This window comes from Acinonyx jubatus, chromosome D1 (genome assembly GCF_027475565.1).
Source record: "Acinonyx jubatus isolate Ajub_Pintada_27869175 chromosome D1, VMU_Ajub_asm_v1.0, whole genome shotgun sequence".
Lineage (NCBI taxonomy): Eukaryota > Metazoa > Chordata > Mammalia > Carnivora > Felidae > Acinonyx > Acinonyx jubatus.
Window position 1 is genome coordinate 86,425,881 of NC_069390.1, and position 20,487 is coordinate 86,446,367.

Genomic DNA, 20,487 nt, shown 5'->3' on the forward strand with positions numbered 1-20,487 from the left:
CTCTCACACTCTTGTGAGTTTTACCCCCAGGTTCTCACAGTGAATGCTATAGGAAAATCCCTTTGTGCTTCCAGCAGGAGGAGGAGAAAATGAACCATTTTGAAATTCACCAGAGGCCTGTCCTCAAGGGAAACAATTTTACTAGAGCCTAAACTACTGATGGTTTTTTCTGAGCCTAATCCACCTGGAGAAAAGAAAATAGTCAACTCCAGATCACTCTAGCCTTCCCTGTGGGAGAAGGAAAATACCCAACCCCAGTCCCTTCTAGCTATCTTACCACCTAAGGGAGTGAAAAAACAAAACTGAGAAGTATGTGTAAAGTTCACATTCCAGAAGCATAGACTCACTAGAAGGCTTAAGATCTAATCATGTGACTATAGAAAAGTTCCTTCTACCCACACTTTACCACATTAGTAAAGGCCTATTTACTACAGTTCCTTTTACCTAGTACATCATGTTCAGCTATCAAGAAAAAATTATAAGGCATACCAAATGTCAAAAAACACAGTGTGAAGAAACAAAGCAAGTATCAGAACCAGACTCAAACATAGCAAGGATACTGGAATTATCAGGAATTTAAAACAACTCGAGTGGTCCCCCTTATCCATGGGGGATACATTCCAAAACCCCCAGTGGATTCCTGAAATAATAGATAGTATTAAATGCTATATACAGTATATTCTTCTTATACATACATACTTATGATAAAGTTTAATTTATGAGTTAGGTACAGTAAGAGATTAACAATAACTAATAATAAAATAGAACAATTATAAAATATACTGTAATAAAAGTTATGTGAATGTGCTTTCTCTCTCTCTCAAAATATCTTATTGTACTGTAACTCATCTTTCTTATGATGATGATGATGTGAGATGGTAAAATGTCCACAAAATGACATGAGGTGAGATCAATGACACTGGAATTGTGACATAGTAGTGTTAGGCTACTGTTGACCTTCTGACAATGCATCAGAAGGAGAGGCCTCTGTCTACAGACCACAGTTGAACACAGGTAACTAAAACCACAGAAAGCAAAACCATGGATAAGGTTGGGATAGGGGACTACTGTATGATTAATATGCTAAGACTGTTAGTGGATAAAGTAGACAGCATGCATGAACAGATGAGCAATGTAAACAGAGAGATGGAAATTCTGAGGAAGAACCAAAAAGTTATGCTAAAAATAAGAAAACACTGTAACAGAAATAAACAATATCTTCCGTGAACTCAGTAGTAGGCTGGATATGGCTAAGGGAAAAAAATATCTGAACTTGAGGATATCTCAATAGAAATTTCCCAAACTGAAAACAAAAAAGAAAAAAGACTGGAAAAAAAAAAAAACCAGAACAGAATATCCAAGAAGAAATATAGGACAACCACAAAAGGTGTAAAATACATGTAATGGAAATACCAAAAGGAAAAGAAAGAAAGGAACAGAAGACATATTTAAAGCAACAATAACTCAGAATTTCCCCCCCCAAATTAATGACACTAAACCATAGAACCATAAAGCTCATAGAACACCAACCAGGATAAATGCAAAAACAATCAAAAAGACACCTAGGCACATCATAATCAAAGTGCAGAAGCACCTGGGTAGCTCAATCAGTTAAGTGTCTGATCTTGATTTCAATTCAGGTCACTATCTTATGGTTCTGTGGGACTGAGCCCCATGTCAGGCTCTGTGCTGATGGTATGGAGCCTGCCTGGGATTCTCTTTCCCTCTCTTTCTGCCCCTCTCCTGCTTGTGTTCTCTCTCTTGCTCTCTTATTCTCCCTCTCAAAATAAATAAACTTTAAAGAAAAAAAAGTGCAGAAAATTAAAATAAATAAATAATAAAAATAAACAAAATTAAAATAAAATAAAGATTGAAATGTTGAAAGAAACTGAGTTTAAAAACACCTTATCTTAGGGGAACAGAGATAAGAATTATATTTGACTTCTCTTCAGAAACCATGCAGATGCAGGCAGGAAGAGAATGGAGTGACATATTTAAAGTGTTGAAAGGAAAGAAAAAAAAATCAACCCAGAATTCTGTACCCTTTGAAGTTATCCTTCACAAGTGAGGAGGAAAGACTTCCTCAGGCAAACAAAAATTGAAGTAATTTGTTGCTTAGAGCTGCCTTAAAAGGTATGTTAAAATAACCTCTTCAAAGAGAAGGAAAATGATATAGGTCAGAAACTTGGATCCACAAGAAAGGAAGAGCACTGAAGAAGAAATTAATAAAAGTCTTTCAACAATAGCCAAATTATGGAAAGAGCCTAAATGTCCATCAATTGATGAATGGATAAAGAAGTTGTGGTTTATATATACAATGGAATATTACTTGGCAATGAGAAAGAATGAAATATGGCCTTTTGTAGCAACGTGGATGGAACTGGAGAGTGTTATGCTAAGTGAAATAAGTCATACAGAGAAAGACACATGCCATATGTTTTCACTCTTATGTGGATCCTGAGAAACTTAACAGAAGACCATGGGGGAGGGGAAGGGGAAAAAAAAGTTGGAGAGGGAAGGAAGCAAACCATAAGAGACTCTTAAAAACTGAGAATAAACTGAGGGTTGATGGGGGGCGGGAAGGAGGGGAAAGTGGGTGATGGGCATTGAGGAGGGCACCTGCTGGGATGAGCACTGAGTGTTGTATGGAAACCAGTTTGACAATAAATTTCATGTTAAAAAAAAAGAAATTAGTGAAAGTAAAATTAAAACTTTTATTTTTCTTATAGTTACTTGACCTCAGAGATAACAGTTTGTTCAAAATAATAATAGCAACCATGTATTCAATTACATATACTGGTGTGTGTATATATATATGTACAATATATGTATATATATATGTATTTTGTATGCTAATCTATAAGTAAAATGAATAGCAGTAATAATATAAGGGACAAGAGAATAATTAGGGTTCTTTTGTTAATATAAAGTACTTGGAGTATCCACGAGTAATATAGTGTTATTTGAAAGTGGACTTGAAATAGTTGTAAATGTATATTGCAAACCATAAGTTAACTACTAAAAGAAGTAAAAAAAAAATTATAACTGATATGGTAAGAAAGGAGGGAAAATGGAATCATAAAATAATATTGTGACAGGAAAGGAATGGTAGACAAAAATAGGAACAAAGTCAAGATCAACATATAGAAAATGTAACAAATATTGTAGTTATTAATCCAACTATATCGATAATCACTTTAAATGTTAATGGTCTAAATATATCAATTAAAAGATTGTCACAGTGAATCAAAAAAACAAAATCCTCCTATTGTTTGCAAGAAACCCACTTTAAATATAAAGACATATAAATTTAAAGTTAGCAAATAAAAATATCATGCCAACTAATCAAAAGAAAGTGGAAGTAGCTATATTAATTTCAAACAAGAAAAGTTATCAAGGGTTAATATGTAGGGCTCAATTCTCCAAGAAGACATAACAATATTTTATTTATTTATTTATTCATTTATTCATTTATTTATTTATTATTAGTTAACTAACATACCATGAAATATTGGTTTCTGGAGCAGAATTCAGTGATTCATCACTTACATACAGCACCCAGTGCTCATCACAAGTGTCCTCTTTATTTTTTTATTTGTTTATTTTTTTTAACGTTTATTTATTTTTGAGACAGAGAGAGACAGAGCATGAACGGGGGAGGGTCAGAGAGAGAGAGACACAGAATCTGAAACAGGCTCCAGGCTCTGAGCTGTCAGCACAGAGCCCGACGCGGGGCTCGAACTCACGGACCGTGAGATCATGACCTGAGCCGAAGTCAGACGCTTAACCGACCCAGCCACCCAGGCGCCCCACAAGTGTCCTCTTTAATACCCATCACCCATCTAGCCTATCCCCCACCCACCTCCCTCCATCAACCCTCGGTGTGTTCTCTATCATAAAGAGTCTCTTATGGCTTGTTTCCCTCTCTCATGTTTTCTCCCCCTTCCCATATACTCATCTGTTTCTTTTTTAAATTCCACATATGAGTAAGACCATATGGTATTTGTTTTTCTCTGACTTTTTTCACTTACCATAATACACTCTAGCTCCATCTATGTCATTAAAAATGGCAAGATTTCTTTTTTTCTTGATGGCTGAGTAATATCCCACTATATATATATATATATATATATATATATATATATATATATATACCACATCTTCTTTGTCCATTTATCAGTTGATGGACATTAGGGCTCTTTCCATATTTTGGTTACTGTCAATAATGCTGCTATAAACATCAGGGTGCATGTATCCTTTTGAATCTGTACATTTGTATCCTTTGGGTAAATACCTAATAGTGCTGGGTCATAGGGTAGTTCTATTTTTAACTTTTTGAGGAACATCCATACAGTTCTCCAGAGTGGCTGCACCAGTTTGCATTTCCCACATCAGTGCAAAAGTGCTCATCTTTCTCAACATCCTTGCCAAACCTATTGTCTCTTGTATTGTTAATTTTAACTATTCTGACAGGTGTGAGGTGGTATCTCATTGTGATTTTGATAGGTATTCCCTCAATAATGAGTGATGTTGAGCATCTTTTCACGTGTCTGTTAGCCATCTGGATGTCTTCTTTGGAAAAGTGTCTATTCATGTCTTCTGCCCATTTATTCACGGGATTATTTGGGTTTGGGTGTTGAGTTTGATAAGTTTTTTTATAGATTTTGGATACTAATCCTTTATCAGATATGTCATTGGCAAATATCTTCTCCCAATCCATGTCTGCCTTTTAGTTTTGTTGATGATTTCCTTCTCTGTGCAGAAGCTTTTTATTTTGATGAAGTCCCAATAGTTCATTTTTGGGTTTGTTTTTTTTTTTTTGCCCTTGCCTCCAGTGACATAAGACATAACGATCTATAATGTCTGTGTACCTCCCAAAAGATGGTCAAACTATGTGAGGCAAGAACTCATAGAACTGCAAGGAGAAACAGATGAATCCACTGTTAGTGTTGGAAATTTTAATATCCCTGTTTCAGAAATGGACAGACCCAGAAGACAGAAAATCAGTAAGGACATAGTCGCATAGTTGAACTCAACAATATCCTCAATAAATTGGATACAATTGACATCTATAGACTATTGCACCCAACAACAGAATACAGATTCTTCTCAAGAATACACATTCTTACCCAGCTCATGTGGAACAGTCATCAAGATAGATCACAGTCTGGGCCCTAAAATAAACCTTAAAAAAATTAAAAGAATAGAAATAAAATACTATCTGTTCTCAGATCATAAGAGAATTAAACTGGAAATGAGTAATAAAAAGATATCTAGAAAACCCCAAAATATTTGGAGATTAAACAACACACTTAATCTCAAGATAAGTTTTTAAACATCATGAATTAGATGACAATGAAACATCAATTTCTGAGAGAAATTCACAGAACTGAATGTATATATATTAGGAAAAAAGAAAGATTTAAAATCAATAATCAAAGCTACCACTTTAGGAAAATAGAAAAAGAAAAAAAAAACTAAAATAAGCAGATGAAAAGCAGAAATCAATTAAATTAGAAAGAGGAAATTAATAGAGAAATTCAACAAAACCAAAAAAACTTGTTCTGTGAAAAGAGCAGTAAAATTGATAGGCATGTAACCAGGCTAAGAAAAAAGTGGAGGAAACACAAATTATAAAAGGCCATCACTACAGATCCAATAGTCATTAAACGGACAATAAAGGAATATAACTCTATGTTCACAACTCTGATAACCTAAATGAAATGGACCAATTCCTTAAAAGACAAACTTTGCTACAATTCACACAAGAAAGGAACAATCTGAATAGATTTATATCTATTAAAGAAATTGTATCAAAAATTAATAGTCCTCCAAAACAGAAAGCATGAAACCCAGATGTGTTTACTGGTTAATTCTACCAAAGGAAAAAATTATATAAATCCTCTGCAATCTCTTCCAAAAGACAGAACAAGGGGTAATATATCTTAACTCATTCTATGATACTAGCCATACCCTAACACCAAAACCAGACAGGCATATAAGAAAACTACAAATCAATATCTCTCATTAACTTAGATGTAAAAATCCTCAAAAAATATTAGCAAATATAATCCAGTAATGTATAAGAAGACTTAGAAACCACAATTAAGTGGAATTTACCCCAGATATGCAAGGCTGGTTCAACACTTGAAAATCAATTAAAATAATCTATCACATCAACAGACGTATCTGATAAAGGACTACTATCCTAAATATGCAAAGAACACTTAAAACTTAACAAAAATAAATTGAACAACCTGGTTTAAAAATAGACAAAAGACCTGAATAGACACCTCACCAAAGAAGATACACAGGTGGAAAATAAATATGTGAAAAGATGCTCCACATCATATATCATTAGGGAAATGTAAATTAGAACTATGACATACCAGGGCACTTGGGTGACTCAGTCGGTTAAGCTCCTGACTCTTGACTTCGGCTCAGGTCATGATCTCCTGTTTCTCACTGACAACACAGAGCCTGCTTGAGATTCTCTCTTCTCTCTCTCTCTCTCTGCCCCTCCACTGCTTATGCACATGAGTGTGCTCTCAAAATAAATAAACAGTAAAAAAAAAAAAATGGCATACCACCACACATCTGGTTGAATGACAAACATGCAAAACACTGACAACATTAAATGCAAGTGAAAATGTGGAGCAACAAGAACTCTCCTTCACTGCTGGTGGGAACGTAAAATGTGCAGCCACTTTGGAAGACAGTTTGGCAGTTTCTTACAAAACTGAATATGCTTTACCATTCGAACCAGCATTATACTCCTTGGTATTTACCAAATAAGTTGAACACTAGACCCGCACAAAACCTGCACATGGATGTTTTAGCAGCTTTAACCATAATTGCTAAAGCTTGGGGGCAACTAGGAAGTCCTTCAGTAGGTGAATGGATACCGAAACTGTGGTACATCCAGACACTGGGTATTATTCAGCACTGGAAACAATGAGCTATCAAGCCATGAAAACATATAAAGGAAACTTAAATGCATATTGCTAAGTGAAAAGAGCCAATCTGAAAATGCTACATATTGTATGATCATGGAAAAGGCAGAACCATAGAGACTATAAAAAGATCAGTTGTTGTCAGGAACTAAGAGGAAGGGAGGGACAGATTACTAGGTGGAGCCCAGAGGATTTTTTAGAGCAAACTATCCTGTATGATACTGTTATAGTGATGCATCCGTGTCATTATATGTTTGTCAAAACCCATAGAATACATAACACCCTGATGTAAACCATAGACTTTAGGTAAGAACGATGCATCAATGTAGATTCATAGATTGTAACAAATGTACCACTCTGGTGTGGAGTTTTGATAATGGAGGAGGCTGGTGGAGGCAGGGGGTTTATGGGAAATCTCTGCACCTTCTGCTCAATTTTGCTGTAAGCCTAATACTGCTCTTAAAAAGTCTTTTTTTTTTAAATCACATTCTCCAATTTATTATAAATACAGCTCTAACGTGTTGCAAAAATATTAATGGCAAAAAATTTTGTTGGTTTGATTTTCTTTTTTTTCCTTTTTTTAAGTTTATTTATTTATTTTGAGAGAAAGAGAGAGGGAAGAGAGAAGATCTCAAGCAGGCTCCGCACTGTCAGCACAGAGCCCAGTTCAGGGCTCAATCTCACAAACCATGAGATCATGACCTGAGCCGAAACCAAGAGTCAGATGCTTAACAGAATAAGCCACCCAGGCACCCCTGATTTTCTTTTTGTTTTTTTAATTGAAGTATAGTTGACACACAAAAAGTCCATTTTTTAAAATGTATCAATTTGTTTTAAATGCAACTACCAGACAGCTTAGCATTTATCCCTCCTTAGCATTTATCCCAGAGAAATAAAACATGTCACACAAAAATCTGCACACAAATGTTTATAGCAGTGTTTTTCATTTTAGCCAACAACTTCAAACAGCCCAGATGCCCTTTAGTGGATGAAGGTAAAACTGCACCACAGCCATGCTGTGGACTGCTACTCAGAAAAGAAAAGTAACAAGCTATTGACACAGGCAGTAAATATATGCAGCAAAGAAACCCAAAAGGTTACACAGTGTGTGATTCCATTTATATATAGAAATGGGAAAGAGATTAGTGGTTGCCAGTGGTAAAGGAGGCAGTGGCAGGGAAAGGGAAGTCACTAAAAAATGGTAACATGGCAGGGTGCCTGGGTGGCTCAGTCAGTTAAGCATCTGACCCTCTCCTGTCACCATCTCATGGTTCATGAGCTGGAGCCCCACTCTGGGTGAGCTCAAGCCCTGCTTCTCTCCCTCTCTCTCTCCCTCTCCCTCACTTGTGCCTTCTCTCTCTTTAAAATAAAGGGGGGGGGGTGCAACATAGCTCAAAAAGGGCAACATGAAGGTATGATGACAGAAATGTTCTGTGATACCATCAGTATCTTGGTTGTGACATTATTCTATAGTTTTGCAAGATGTTACCTTTGGGGGACCTGAGTGAAGACTATGTGGGCTCTCTCTGAATGGTTTCTCATAATTACATGTAAATCCATAGTTATTTCAATATCCAAACTTTAATTTAAAACAATAACGAAAGGAGAGCTGGAGATATCCAGAAACGGAAAAAAACATACAGCATCCTAAAGTCATGGTGGCAGGGAAGTGCAAGATGCCATGCCGAGGTGTTATAAACCACCTCCTGACAAGGCCACCTTCCCTTCCCCTTTCCAAAGAACCATGTGAAGCCAGTTCCCTCTCAAGGCTGTAGGAAGCTTTGGGGTAGGAGCAGGAGGGTGAGGGGTGGGATGTTCATACAATTGCTTTCGAAGGAGGCAAAGAGTAATGTCTATGTCAGTTCCGAGGGAGGGCAGACATATGTGGGCTACAGGCACCCACATGCCAAAGTTTCTCATTTCGAAGTCAGTCTTGAAAAATGGGCTACGGGGGTGAAGGGGGTAGCAAATGAAGTTGATACTCTGGTAGAACCACAGGCCACAGACACAAAGTGCAGCTTCTTGTGGCATGCCAGCCCCATGCCTGCTGTCTCTGAGCCCCAGTTGCTTCTTGAACCCATCTTTAAATTGTCTGTGATACTTCAATGGCTTCCCTGAATTCCCACTTTTTACCCTAACCTAGCTCAAAATGATGTTTTGTCTTTTACAAATAAAAAAACTACTGCCCCAAATACCAAGGCTCGGGCTCTGGCTTGTAAATACCATTAATTCAATGGTTGTCACCTAAGAAAAATTTAATCCAGCCTTCAGTTACCCTCAAGCCACAGGACCAGCTTCAACAAAAGGAAGCAGTGGGATGATTGTGACAGTAGTAACTTCTGTGTGATGCCAGGAAATTGCCTTCCTCTTTCTGAATTGATTTCAATCTCTGTAAAATAGGGATAGCAGCAATCAGTGTCCATTACTTCCCTCTCCTTCAAGAATCAACTCGAATGCCAACTACATAAAGTCTCTTCTCATTCACTTCATGCAGCTTCTCCCTCCTCTCAACTCCTATAAAATTTATCTAAAACACTCCCACACTTTTCATTTTGGGTTTTAATTACATGAACATTGTGATATTCCCCCATTACATTGTAAATTCCCTAAGGACAATGTTTGTGTTATCTTTATTTGTCTGTCTATGGTGCCCATTATAGATAAAATGAGCAGTGAGTACTTGTTGAAAGAATAAATCAAGGACAAATTGAGACAATTTGCTCAAGATATGAGTAAGCCCTTTTAAAAGTATAAACCATAAATTACAAAGTGTAAATGCACTGCATATATATATATGGTCTGGTTATGCCTCCCTGCCACTTACTGATTGTGTGGTCTGGACCTAGTACCTTAACCTTCTTGTGCTTCTTGCAAAAAAGGGCTCTACAGACAAGGCTCAATGGGGAAGGTGCAGTTGCATTCTGTTTGCTTTTGTTTTAATTTCTACCACTCCTAATTTCAAAGTAACAAAAATGAAATTTGGATACAATAAAACCTCTGTGTTCTAGGCATATAAAGATAAAAGGGTGAAATTGGAAATCATATAGAGGAAATGGGGGGGAGAGATAAGTTAACTGGAATGACAGGAGACCACAGGTCACTGTAATTAGGCTCTACATTTAGTGCTAAGCTTCCTGGTAGCCAAGGCAAAAAGCAGAACACAAAAGTGTTCTTTTTTTTTTTTCTTTGTACTGTCAGGGGAAAAAAATCATACCAAATATTAGGAATGGCAAACCCTTTCCCGGAGCTGCCTTTTGCAAGAATTATGGTGTAATTCCTTTAAAAAGTCTGATGAATAACTTTGTGGGTAACATCCTCAGCTGCCTCCTCCCTGAACCACAAGGCTACAAAGAGAGCCACTAATCCAGAGAGGCCCTGAATCTGGGAGAGGATCAGAAAGGGCTCAAGTAAAGAGCCAGTCCCCAACTGACCCCTCAGCCCAAGGCAGCTGTGTAAATTGGCCAGTCACATCATTATTTAAAGCTGTCTGATTGGGTGTAAGAAAATGCCTGCCTAAAACAACTATTTTCCATTTGGCATAAGGTTGGGTTGTTCTCTCTGACAGTCTTTTGCCATTGGATTAGCTCTCTAGTAAAACAGATTGTGTCTCCTGAGTGTAAAGCATAAGCCATGATAATAAACCGTGATAACAGCATTGGTTTCCTGTTTAGTGTGGCAGAAAGGCATGTGCCAAATTCACCTAAGAAGTCATCAATTGTTTGCAAGTTAAAGAGAAGTATGTTTCAAGAGAGAGAGATAGTGAAGCAAGAGGTTGAGGACATAGCTACGCAAAGTCTGGGCTTTTTGAATCCGGGTGATGGGGTACCTGGGCTTTCTTTGTTCTGTTCTCTCTGCTTTTGTGTGTTTGAAAAAACCCATTTTTTTTTCTTTAAAAAAAAATTAAGCCAAAGAGCATTGTAATTTATACTACAAGACTCTGGCTATGAAAAGTGATTTGAACCGAATAATAAAGCAGGACCCAGGGGTTACCAACTATTCATTGCCACTGCCATGATTCAACAGCTCCAGGAGGCCCCCAACAGCTTTCCTGAGTTCACACACTGGCCTTGTCCCAGTCCTGGCTGAGGGCACTCCAGGGACCCAGTGGGCTTTGAGTACTTCTAGAAGCATCTCAAACAATGAGCTGTTTGTTCCCATCAGTGGCTGGGCCTTGGACAGCCAGTCTCAGCTCCCTCAATGCCTGCAATGAGAAACTCTGACCTCTGTGAAGGCTGAGGGGGAAGAGGGGCTCTGGCCTTCCCTGGAGTGGGGGAGGGAGAATGTGGTACTGGCCCTAGGGACTGGTGGATGTGGGGTAGGAAGAAGGAAAAGAAAGAGAACAAACATGAGGGGGGAGAGGGGTAACTTTCTTGTCAAGACCTCTCCACCTGCAGGCGTACTGAAGCTGCAATACTACAGGAATGGCCCAGAAGGAAGGAGCCCAGAGCAACAGAACCCTGTATGGAGGAGAGGCTTCAGCAGTGCTGGTGGTGAATGGTTATGACCTGGAGTGAGAAGATCCATAGAGGTGGGTGAACTCAGGGCAGCCTCCTCTCGCAGGGCCTGATGCAGAACCCTGAGTCTGGGTACCCTGATACAAGCTGATGCCTGCAGATTAGCCCGTGGAGGGGGTAGGCCTATGACCAGAAGGCAAGCGGCTAAGGGGGAAGGGGAAACTCTCATCTGACCCTTCTGAACTTGGCAACCCCTGCTCCTGAGCAGCAGCCAGCTTTGCTCTTCCTCTCTTTGAAGAAAGCAGAAAAAGAAAGTGCTTTGATTTTCCTAAAACAAACACTATGCTGAGTAGAGAGATAAGCCAAGCCTTGGGTTGGCTCAGGCTCCCCTGTGCAAGGGAAGTCACACTTCATATTTCCAACATGAAAGCCGAAGAAGGTTGAGCTGTGTGCAGGCCGAAGGCTGGAGAGGCTGTTTGCCACAATTTTCTTCTTCACAGAGAGGCCTATCAAGCTGAGGGGGGGGGGGGGGTCTGCTGTGATCCTGCAATGGTGGTAACTGAGGGCACATTTCTCTGGCAGCAGGAACTGAATATCCAGAGCCAATAAAATCCAACAAGGAAAGAGCCAGATCTGCACAAAAGGGTCCTTGGTGGCTGACAGTCAAGGAGGTCCCACCTCCCAACCCTGGGGAGTTGGAAAAGTGACCTTGTCGGCAGAGGGACATTTTCTGCAGAGAATTTGCCTGAATAACACTGGACAGGAAAGGCAGGAATCAACGTGTGAGGCTTGAGGGCAGCAGGAGGACTCCCCCTCCTCCCATGTGCAAGTGCTCATAACTGCTCTCTGCATTGACATCTCTGTGCATTCTTGGGGTGATCATAAGAACAGCCAGGCACTCAGCGTTCTAAGTGCCGTTCACATGTTATCTCGCTTAGTCTCCTCAACAAACCTACCAGGCAGGTACTATTATCGTCTCCATTTACAGATAAGCACACCAAAGCACAGGGAGGAGAAAAAATTGCCAAGGTCACACATAGTTCATAAGGAATAGACTGGGGTTTGAACCTGGATCCTTGGCTCTGGAGCCTGAGCTGAATCATCATGCTTCAGCTCTCTCTCACTGTGGCTTGCAGGGCTTCCCACAGGCTCTCTTGCATCTCACCCCCACATGTGATTTCCCCCCTCAAGCCACTCTCCTGAACTTCCTGGTTGCTTGTTTCCATTGATGGCTAGTGTTGCTCACTAGCAGGTGATGCTCACATGACCCTGTCCCTCAGCCCACCCAGCTCACATTTTAGGCCTCTTCCTGTAACCCTCTGGCCATACTCCCCCCAACTCCAGTATATATTCTTCTCTGACTAAAAAAGTCAATTCCACATGACTTCCCCCAAAGAAAGAATGGGGGAAAAAGAAGAAATGAACTGTTCCCTCTTTCTAGCTCAAATATTCTTTTGGCCTTGATAAGGCCAAATATTCAAGTTGGCCTTGATAAGCCAATCTCTTATGATTAAATGAAGGGCCCTGCTGGCAACAGGCTCTGGTTTGCACATAGTGAACAGATGGGGTCAGGATAAACATATACTCTGAGTACAAAGGTGAAGAACCTGGAGCATCTTAATAAGACCAGGAGAGCAAAGCCCCAGTGCCAGAACATCACCATCACCACTGACCGATGCAGACTTGACCACAGCTTGTCTTAACAGGGGACCAACAAAACTGTGTTCAAGGCACAGGGGCAAGGGACAAGAATCTACAGGAACCTTTCAGAAGTAATTCATTCTACAAGAAGGAAGTGCCAAAAGCCAGTCTCTTAGGTTGGGACAATGATCTAAGAAGTTATAACTTCTCTCTGTGATATGGCTATATTCAAAGAAGCTCTTGACAACCAAAAAGGAATATTGAAAATGAATTTGTCAGATCCTTCCTACCCGGACCCCACCCTCAATGTTAGGGAGATGACATCCAGCCATCATAAGTGTTTCTATCTACTTCTAGAGATGTCTAAATGAGCTGGAATATGGATGACTTAGTGACACTTCCCTTAAGTAATTTTCCCTGAATCTAATCTTCCTGAGCTGCATTCTAAATTTAGTTTTCCAAGTAGATTTTGCTACAAAAGAGAGGTAAGTAATATCAACAATTGTTGTCACATACTGAATTCTTACTAAGTGCCTTATAGGTATTTCCTCCTTAGACAGTCACAAGACTCCTGTGATTTAGGGTTGTTTTGTAGGCAAGGCCATGTTTGCCTATTATTAGATTACTTACAGGCAGGCATTGACCTAACTACCATTGTTCCTCTGCAGATTTTAGCATGGCACCTTGCATGCACAGTAGACTCTCAATTATTTGTTCAAATGAACCGTATTCAATTAACAACACTCTGGAATCAAGAACACACCTCTTCACTCCAAGTTGAAGGGGGAACTCTTTTTTTTTACCATAGTAATAAAAATAGCCAATATTTATTGGCCTTAGTAGATGCCAGGCACTTGCCTAATGTTTTACATTCATTACCTAATGTGACTGTCATAAAAAATCTTATTATTATTTTCCCCATTACAAATGAACCTCCAGAGATGTAGAGAAGCCATCACAAAGGGGTAAAACCAGAATTTGAGCCTATACTCTCAAATCATGAATCAAACAATGTAACTCTAGAGTGTGTGTTCTTTATTGCTAAACTAATATAAATTTTTTTTAAATATTAAAAATGAAATCCAAGCAATAAACAAATGGGAAAAAATTTTCCCATAACCCATTCCTACACAGCCACATCCCCTTCACCACAATGTCTACCTATTCGCTCACAAATTTCCACTGTTAAATGTTTGATGTATATCCTTCCTAATGGTTTTTGGTACACATGTGCACATATACGTTACATACATACTTTGTTTTCAAAATGGAATCATACTCATACTAATTTTCAATTTATTACTTTTAACAATACTAGGCTCTTTTTAATTTGAGTATACATAATTTGTTATAGGCTAAATTGTGTTTTCCCCCAAAATTCATATGTTGAAGCCGTAACCCCCAGGACTTTGAAATGTGACTGCATTTAGAGACAGGAGTGATTACGTTAAAATGTGGTCGTTAGGGTCCCTAATCCAATATGGCAGCTGTCCTTATGAAAAGAAGAGAATAGGACACATACATGTACAGAGGAAAGACCCTGAGTAGACACAAGCCATGGAGAGAAGTCTTGGAAGAAATCAGACCTGATGACTCCTTGATGTTGAACTTCTAGCTTCCAGAATTGTGAGAAAAGTAATGAAGACACCTAGTTATGGCAGCCTAGTAAACTAATACATAGCTTCACCACCATTAAAAACTGCCACATACAATTCACATACAATTTTATAAATGTACCATAACCGATTTAAATTGTTCCTTTTTTGATAGGAATCTAAGGCCAGCCTTCCTTCCTTCCTTCTTTCTTTCCTTCCTTCCTTGTTTCCTTCCTTCCTCCCCCCTCCCTCCATTCTTCTTTTCTTCTTTCCTTTTAAATTATAAATAGTGCTGTGACTAACACTCCTATGCATACTCCTGCACATTTATAAGTATGTGTTTCTATAAGCTAGATTCATCAAAGAGTTCCCATATCAAATAAGAAGCATATTTTATAAGTCAGTCCATATTGCCTGGAGGCTTTTGAGTTTTGCATGCATACAGTTTGTTAAATAATTCATCATAGTTCTTTTTCTGTACTAAACTGTCTTCCTGCTCTCCCTTCTATGCTGCCTGTTTCATTTTTTGAGTTTTTGACCTTATCATAGAGAGGGAGCTAAAAAAGAAAAAGAAAAAACAGTTACATGTTTAGCTTCAAAAAATAACCAAACCCCTCAGTCTTATAGAAGTCAAACAGCGTGTTCTGTCTCTAGCTTCTATTTGGGGCTCTTCATCTCTTGAGTTCCCTAAGCAATGCCTTAAACTTACTGAGACCACATTAAATCATCTGTGAAGCCACATGACCATAACAGCCAATATGGTTGTCCTTGCTAAATCTCTCCAAGAATAGTCACGGGAGGAGAAAAGCAGCAGTGGTGTTGGAGAATTCTCCACAGTTGGATTCAAAAGAGTTCAACACATTAACACAGAGACTCATTTCTGGTACAAAGGATGTGAGACATCAATCCTCTCTTCATTTCTCTCACTTAAAAGAATGTCAATGCCATATGATTTCAGAATGCTCTTCCCCTGTTTAGAAACCAGGTCCACCATTGTTATGGCTTAGCCTAAAGCCCCAAGTTTTCTGGGCAGGAATTCAATTCTCCATAGTCTACTCTTATCTGCTTTTACCTACCACACCTTTCTGGCACAGTGCCTCTGCTTCAGGTCAGCTTCTTCACCACTCCGCAGGGGCCAGAGTTATCACTGCCTGGTGCCTACACTCAAGTTAATTTTACAGTTTCTCCATTAGTCTGTGAGCCCTCTGAGTGCAGATCCTGTCTCATATTCCATATTCCACTTCATATTCCATATTCCATATGGATATTCCACATTCAGTATGCCCGGATTCAACTGAGAAAATGATACATATTGAAAAGAGGGGAAGAGGGGAAAAAGAATACAAAGGATACAGTGTCTGCCTCAAGGAGACCCCCTCCCAATCCACCCACACTCACCATCTCCCATCTGTCTGCAGCCTCCACATTTGACCTGTGCCTTCCTCATCCGTCTCATCCCCTCATCTTCCACAAAACTTTCTGGACTGCCCTGCACTATTTATTTATTTCCTAAATATATGCATAACCCCCCTGAACTGGATGACAGGCCTGTTAAGGATAAGGACCATTCCTCAGGCTTCTTTCTTATGCTCCACAGCTCCAAGCACACACTGCAATAGAAAGTTATTGGACTGAACTGAAAACACTATCCAACAATTAGTCCATTTTCTTTGTATGCTTGGGAGAGCAGCTGAGACAGGAACATAGTTTTTGGGAATTTCTGTGTGATCAGAGGCCCAGAGAGAACTGTTCTCACTGTTTCTAACCCTAAAACCTACCAAGCTAGTTGTCACTTATCAATGTTGGTTTCTGCAAAACCAATCTGCAAAATGGGAATAATAATGGAACCTATTTCATCAAGCAGCTCTGAAAATAGACAACATGTAACACATAAATACTCATAACCTATAAACACATATAACATACACAACATATAAGGATTTAACAGTACTAGAGCTGGATGTAGGAAACCATCCATTATTAGCTGCAGCAGCCTCATTATTACCCCACCTTCCAAAAGGTATTCAGATTTCTTTGCCCAAGGCCCAGTACAAAGAGAATGTAGTGATGAGAACTACCCATTGGGCGGCAGTGCGGAATTCAAAACGTATTTTGGTGTCTAGGCATGGCATGAGAAATGCAGAGAGAAGATAGAAGTATTTCAGTATCACTTTCCTGCCCTCTGACATCCAAAACTACTTTAAAAGTCAAGAAGGACTAAGGAAACCACACAGGCAATAGCAAGCCTTTATACTGAAATTTCTCAAATATGTATTGTGTCCTTTTAAGGGCTGCCTACAGATAGAAGAGCAGGTAGGTATGTTTTGGGTGGGCAAAGTCCAAAAGGAGTGAAGAATCGTGGAGTTTTCCAAAGTATAAAGCCAGAAGATACACTTCCTTTCATTTCAGAAGAAATAACAGACAAAAGCATTTGAAAATTCCCCTGGAGCTTGGTTTTTCTATGTATGGAATTGATGAGTCTTTGAGCATGAAAAGAACCATGTCAAGTCCAACACCTCATCTAACAAGTGAAAAAATGGGACACCAAGAGAAGACAAGTCACTTGCAAAAGGTCACTGAGCCCAGTGATAGAAGAGCCAAGACAGAAGTTTGTAACTCCCAGAGCCATGATTCTCCATGTATAAAGAGGTACCTTTTGAAGAAATAAGAACAGAGTGACTTACCAAGACATAGTGCCCTGGACTCATGGAATAGGACAGACTTCCCCGTTAAGCAATTAGGTATCTATCTAATTGTCTCAAAGGCAATTTATAGGTGTCAAATTTTCCCAGGATGGTGAGGAGAAAATAGCAGTGGCCTAACCCAATAGAATCTCCATTTCAGATAGAGATTGGGTGGCAAGGAGATTTACCCAGGTTTCTTTAAGAATGTTTTCTTACCCAGATACAGTACATAAACCTTCTCATTCAGAAAAAGCCACATTTTTCTCAGCCTGACTCCAATCCATTTGCCAATCCAAAACAGAGTGTGTTACACATTAAACCACAGGATTCTTTATGGGCAACATATGGAGCCATAATATCTTGTAACCCAGTGGAATTGTCCCTAGAGTTAATATAACTCTGTTAACATATGTTTCTGCTATTCCCATCCTGAGATACATGTATTAAAATATATTATGCACAATGTATGGTTAATTGAAAGATACAGGGGGTATATTAAAAAAATAAATCTGTTTATATGACCTATGCTGCAATACATTTGAAATACCATACTGTTGCTTTCACACTAATGTATGTGGACTCTCTGTCTTTTCCTCTGATCATTCTGTCCTTTTCCTTTCAATCTCCTATGTCTCCTTGTATGTTTTCTTGGTACCAAGCTAACCACAAAAGAGTAAGATTAGAGGTAGGGGGATGTGATGCCAGAAAGTAAGGCAGTCAGTATGGAAGTGTGGTAGGAAGTGAGGAGCAATAGGAAAAAGAAGTATCAGTCCTCCCATCCCCTCAAATCTAGGCAGTACCAAATTTTAGAAACATAATCCAGAGAGGAGATCAAGAATATATAATTTCCTCTCCCTCTGTTCTGTGGTCATATCCATGTGTCAAAATGGCCTAATTTTATACTTTCCTTTAAAGTGAGGAAATCATTGAAAGGAAAAACATTAATCTGCAGTTTCCTTTGACAATTCATTCACTGTCAGGCCCTGTACACAGTTAGTTATCAAGACTGGCTCACACTTGACCCTACATATTTCTGGAATTTATGTCATTCTCTCCAATTCATTTTGACATTAGTCCAGACTATCAAGGTCTTAAATCTGTATTATTGCAGGGACCTCTTACTTGGTTTTTCTAATAACAGTCTTTTCCTATCCCAGTCCATGCTCACTACAAACTCACAAGAGTTGTGAGCTCTTAAAATATGATCTGATTTTAAAATATTTTTTAAAATCCTTCAATGGCTTTCCATTTCCCACCAAACAAAGCACAAACTCTTTACTGTGGCATAGAAGGCCCTTCATGATGACACCCCAGCCAAGCTTTGAAGACTCATCACCACCACCCTGCCCTTGCATTCTGTATGTAGTTCAGCCATATCATACCATACTATGCCCATTCCTAAAGCTCCATCCATACATGCTGACCCCATTGTGAGGAATGCCTTCCCTCCTGTCTACTAACAAATTCAATTCATTATTCAAGACCCAACTCCAACATTATTTCCTCTGTGAGGTCTTCCCAGATCCACTGAAAGTTATTGCTGTGATTGCTTCTTCTATAATCCCATAGATTAATATGTCTGCCTCCAATATAGCCTTCCCCACACTGCATCAGAATCATTTGCTTATGCCTGCCCCATCCCCAATAAAAATGTGAGCTAAGTGTTTCATTCTATAACTCTTTTGATAAACATGGAATTTAGAGTCCTGACTCTGTCACTTACAAGTTGAGAGAACACATGCTAGATCTTTAACATCTTTGGCCCTCAGCTTCCTCATACACAAAAGGGTGCCATAATTTAATATAATTCATAATGCTGTTGTGAACAATAAATACAATGACACAAGTAAAGACCCTAACATAATACTTCTATATAGTTAATGCTAAGTGATGGCTGTTATATATATGCCCAACACTTATGAAGTGCAAAGTCATTTAAGGCCTACTCTCAAAGTCCTTAGAGTATAAGCCAAGAGAAAGATAACACTGTGCAATATCAGAAGGACACAGAGGATACCAGGAGAGTATGAAATGGGTCATCTACTGTTATGGCTGAAAGTCATTCTAGAAGGAAGGATTGAAAAGGGTTGAATCTGGAACCAGAGACAACAAGGATAGGCTATTGATATCCTCCAGGTGAGACATGATGCTGGCCTACAATAAGCTAGCAACAGTAGAAAGGAACATTTAGGAAGAAAGACACTTAGGAAGTGGAATCAAGTCATGTGAATCAATGAATGATAAGATGTGGGGGTCCCTGCCAGAAAGTCTGAATGTACACAGGTCCAATTTTTTTTTTCAGGAGTCATCATTATGCTTTTTTTTTTTAACAGAAGCAATGTGAGAGCATGTGATTCCCCAGGGAAAGTGTGCGTGTGTGTGAAATGAGCCAAATAAAGGTCTGCAAGGAACACCAGTGTTTAAAGCTAAAGGAAGAAAAGTTGCTAGAAGGGAGACTGACCGGGAACAAGCAGAGAGAGAAAAGGAAGACAGAAGCACAGAAGCAACCAAGGAAGCAGAGAGAAGAATGTTCTTGTTATTCTTAGTGCCTGATACTTGGTAGATATACAGATACTTGCAGAATAAATGAATGAATAGCTGAATTTAAATGACCCACTTAAAACTGAAGACATATGGAAGTCCTCTCATAGGAACAGGGATACATCTATTATTTTACCCATAGTCTTCAAGGCACTCAAGATCATGGACAGAGGGACCTCAGCATTCAGTAAAAGAGTGGGGAATCCAACAGCTGGCTGAAATCCATCCCATAAATGAAAGAATGACAGAAAGAAAGCACAAGTTTCCTCAAGACCATCCAGAAAAGAGTCAGAGAAACCAACTAATCCAACAGTTTCACTACTAGTGGAACAGCTGGCATGATGAGACTTCCAACTTGCTGCAACAGAGAGCCACACAGGAAACACAGGAGGGGGGTGGGGGGCGGGAATGGAACAAGTCAAAAGGCACCATGAGGAAACAGAGAATTAAATTCAATGTGAGAACCTTGATTGGATCCTATAAAAGACATTCTTAGAACAACTGGAGAAATTTGAATATGAACTGATATCTGGTGCTATCATGGAATTGTTAATTAGGTATGATAATGATATCAGGCTGTGTAAAAGACTGCCTTTATTCTTAGGAAATGTATGCTAAA

The 20,487-nt window shown here is 39.1% G+C and overlaps 1 long non-coding RNA gene across 1 annotated transcript in view; it reads left to right on the forward strand.

Moving 5' to 3' along the window:
- The window catches only part of LOC128311896 (uncharacterized), a 62,967-nt gene extending 43,258 nt beyond the window's left edge, over positions 1-19,709 (forward strand). The window contains exons 2-3 of the long non-coding RNA XR_008290555.1: positions 11,348-11,481; positions 19,630-19,709. This is a non-coding gene — a long non-coding RNA (uncharacterized LOC128311896). The remainder of the gene's footprint in view (positions 1-11,347; positions 11,482-19,629) is intronic.
- Positions 19,710-20,487: the final 778 nt, after the last annotated feature.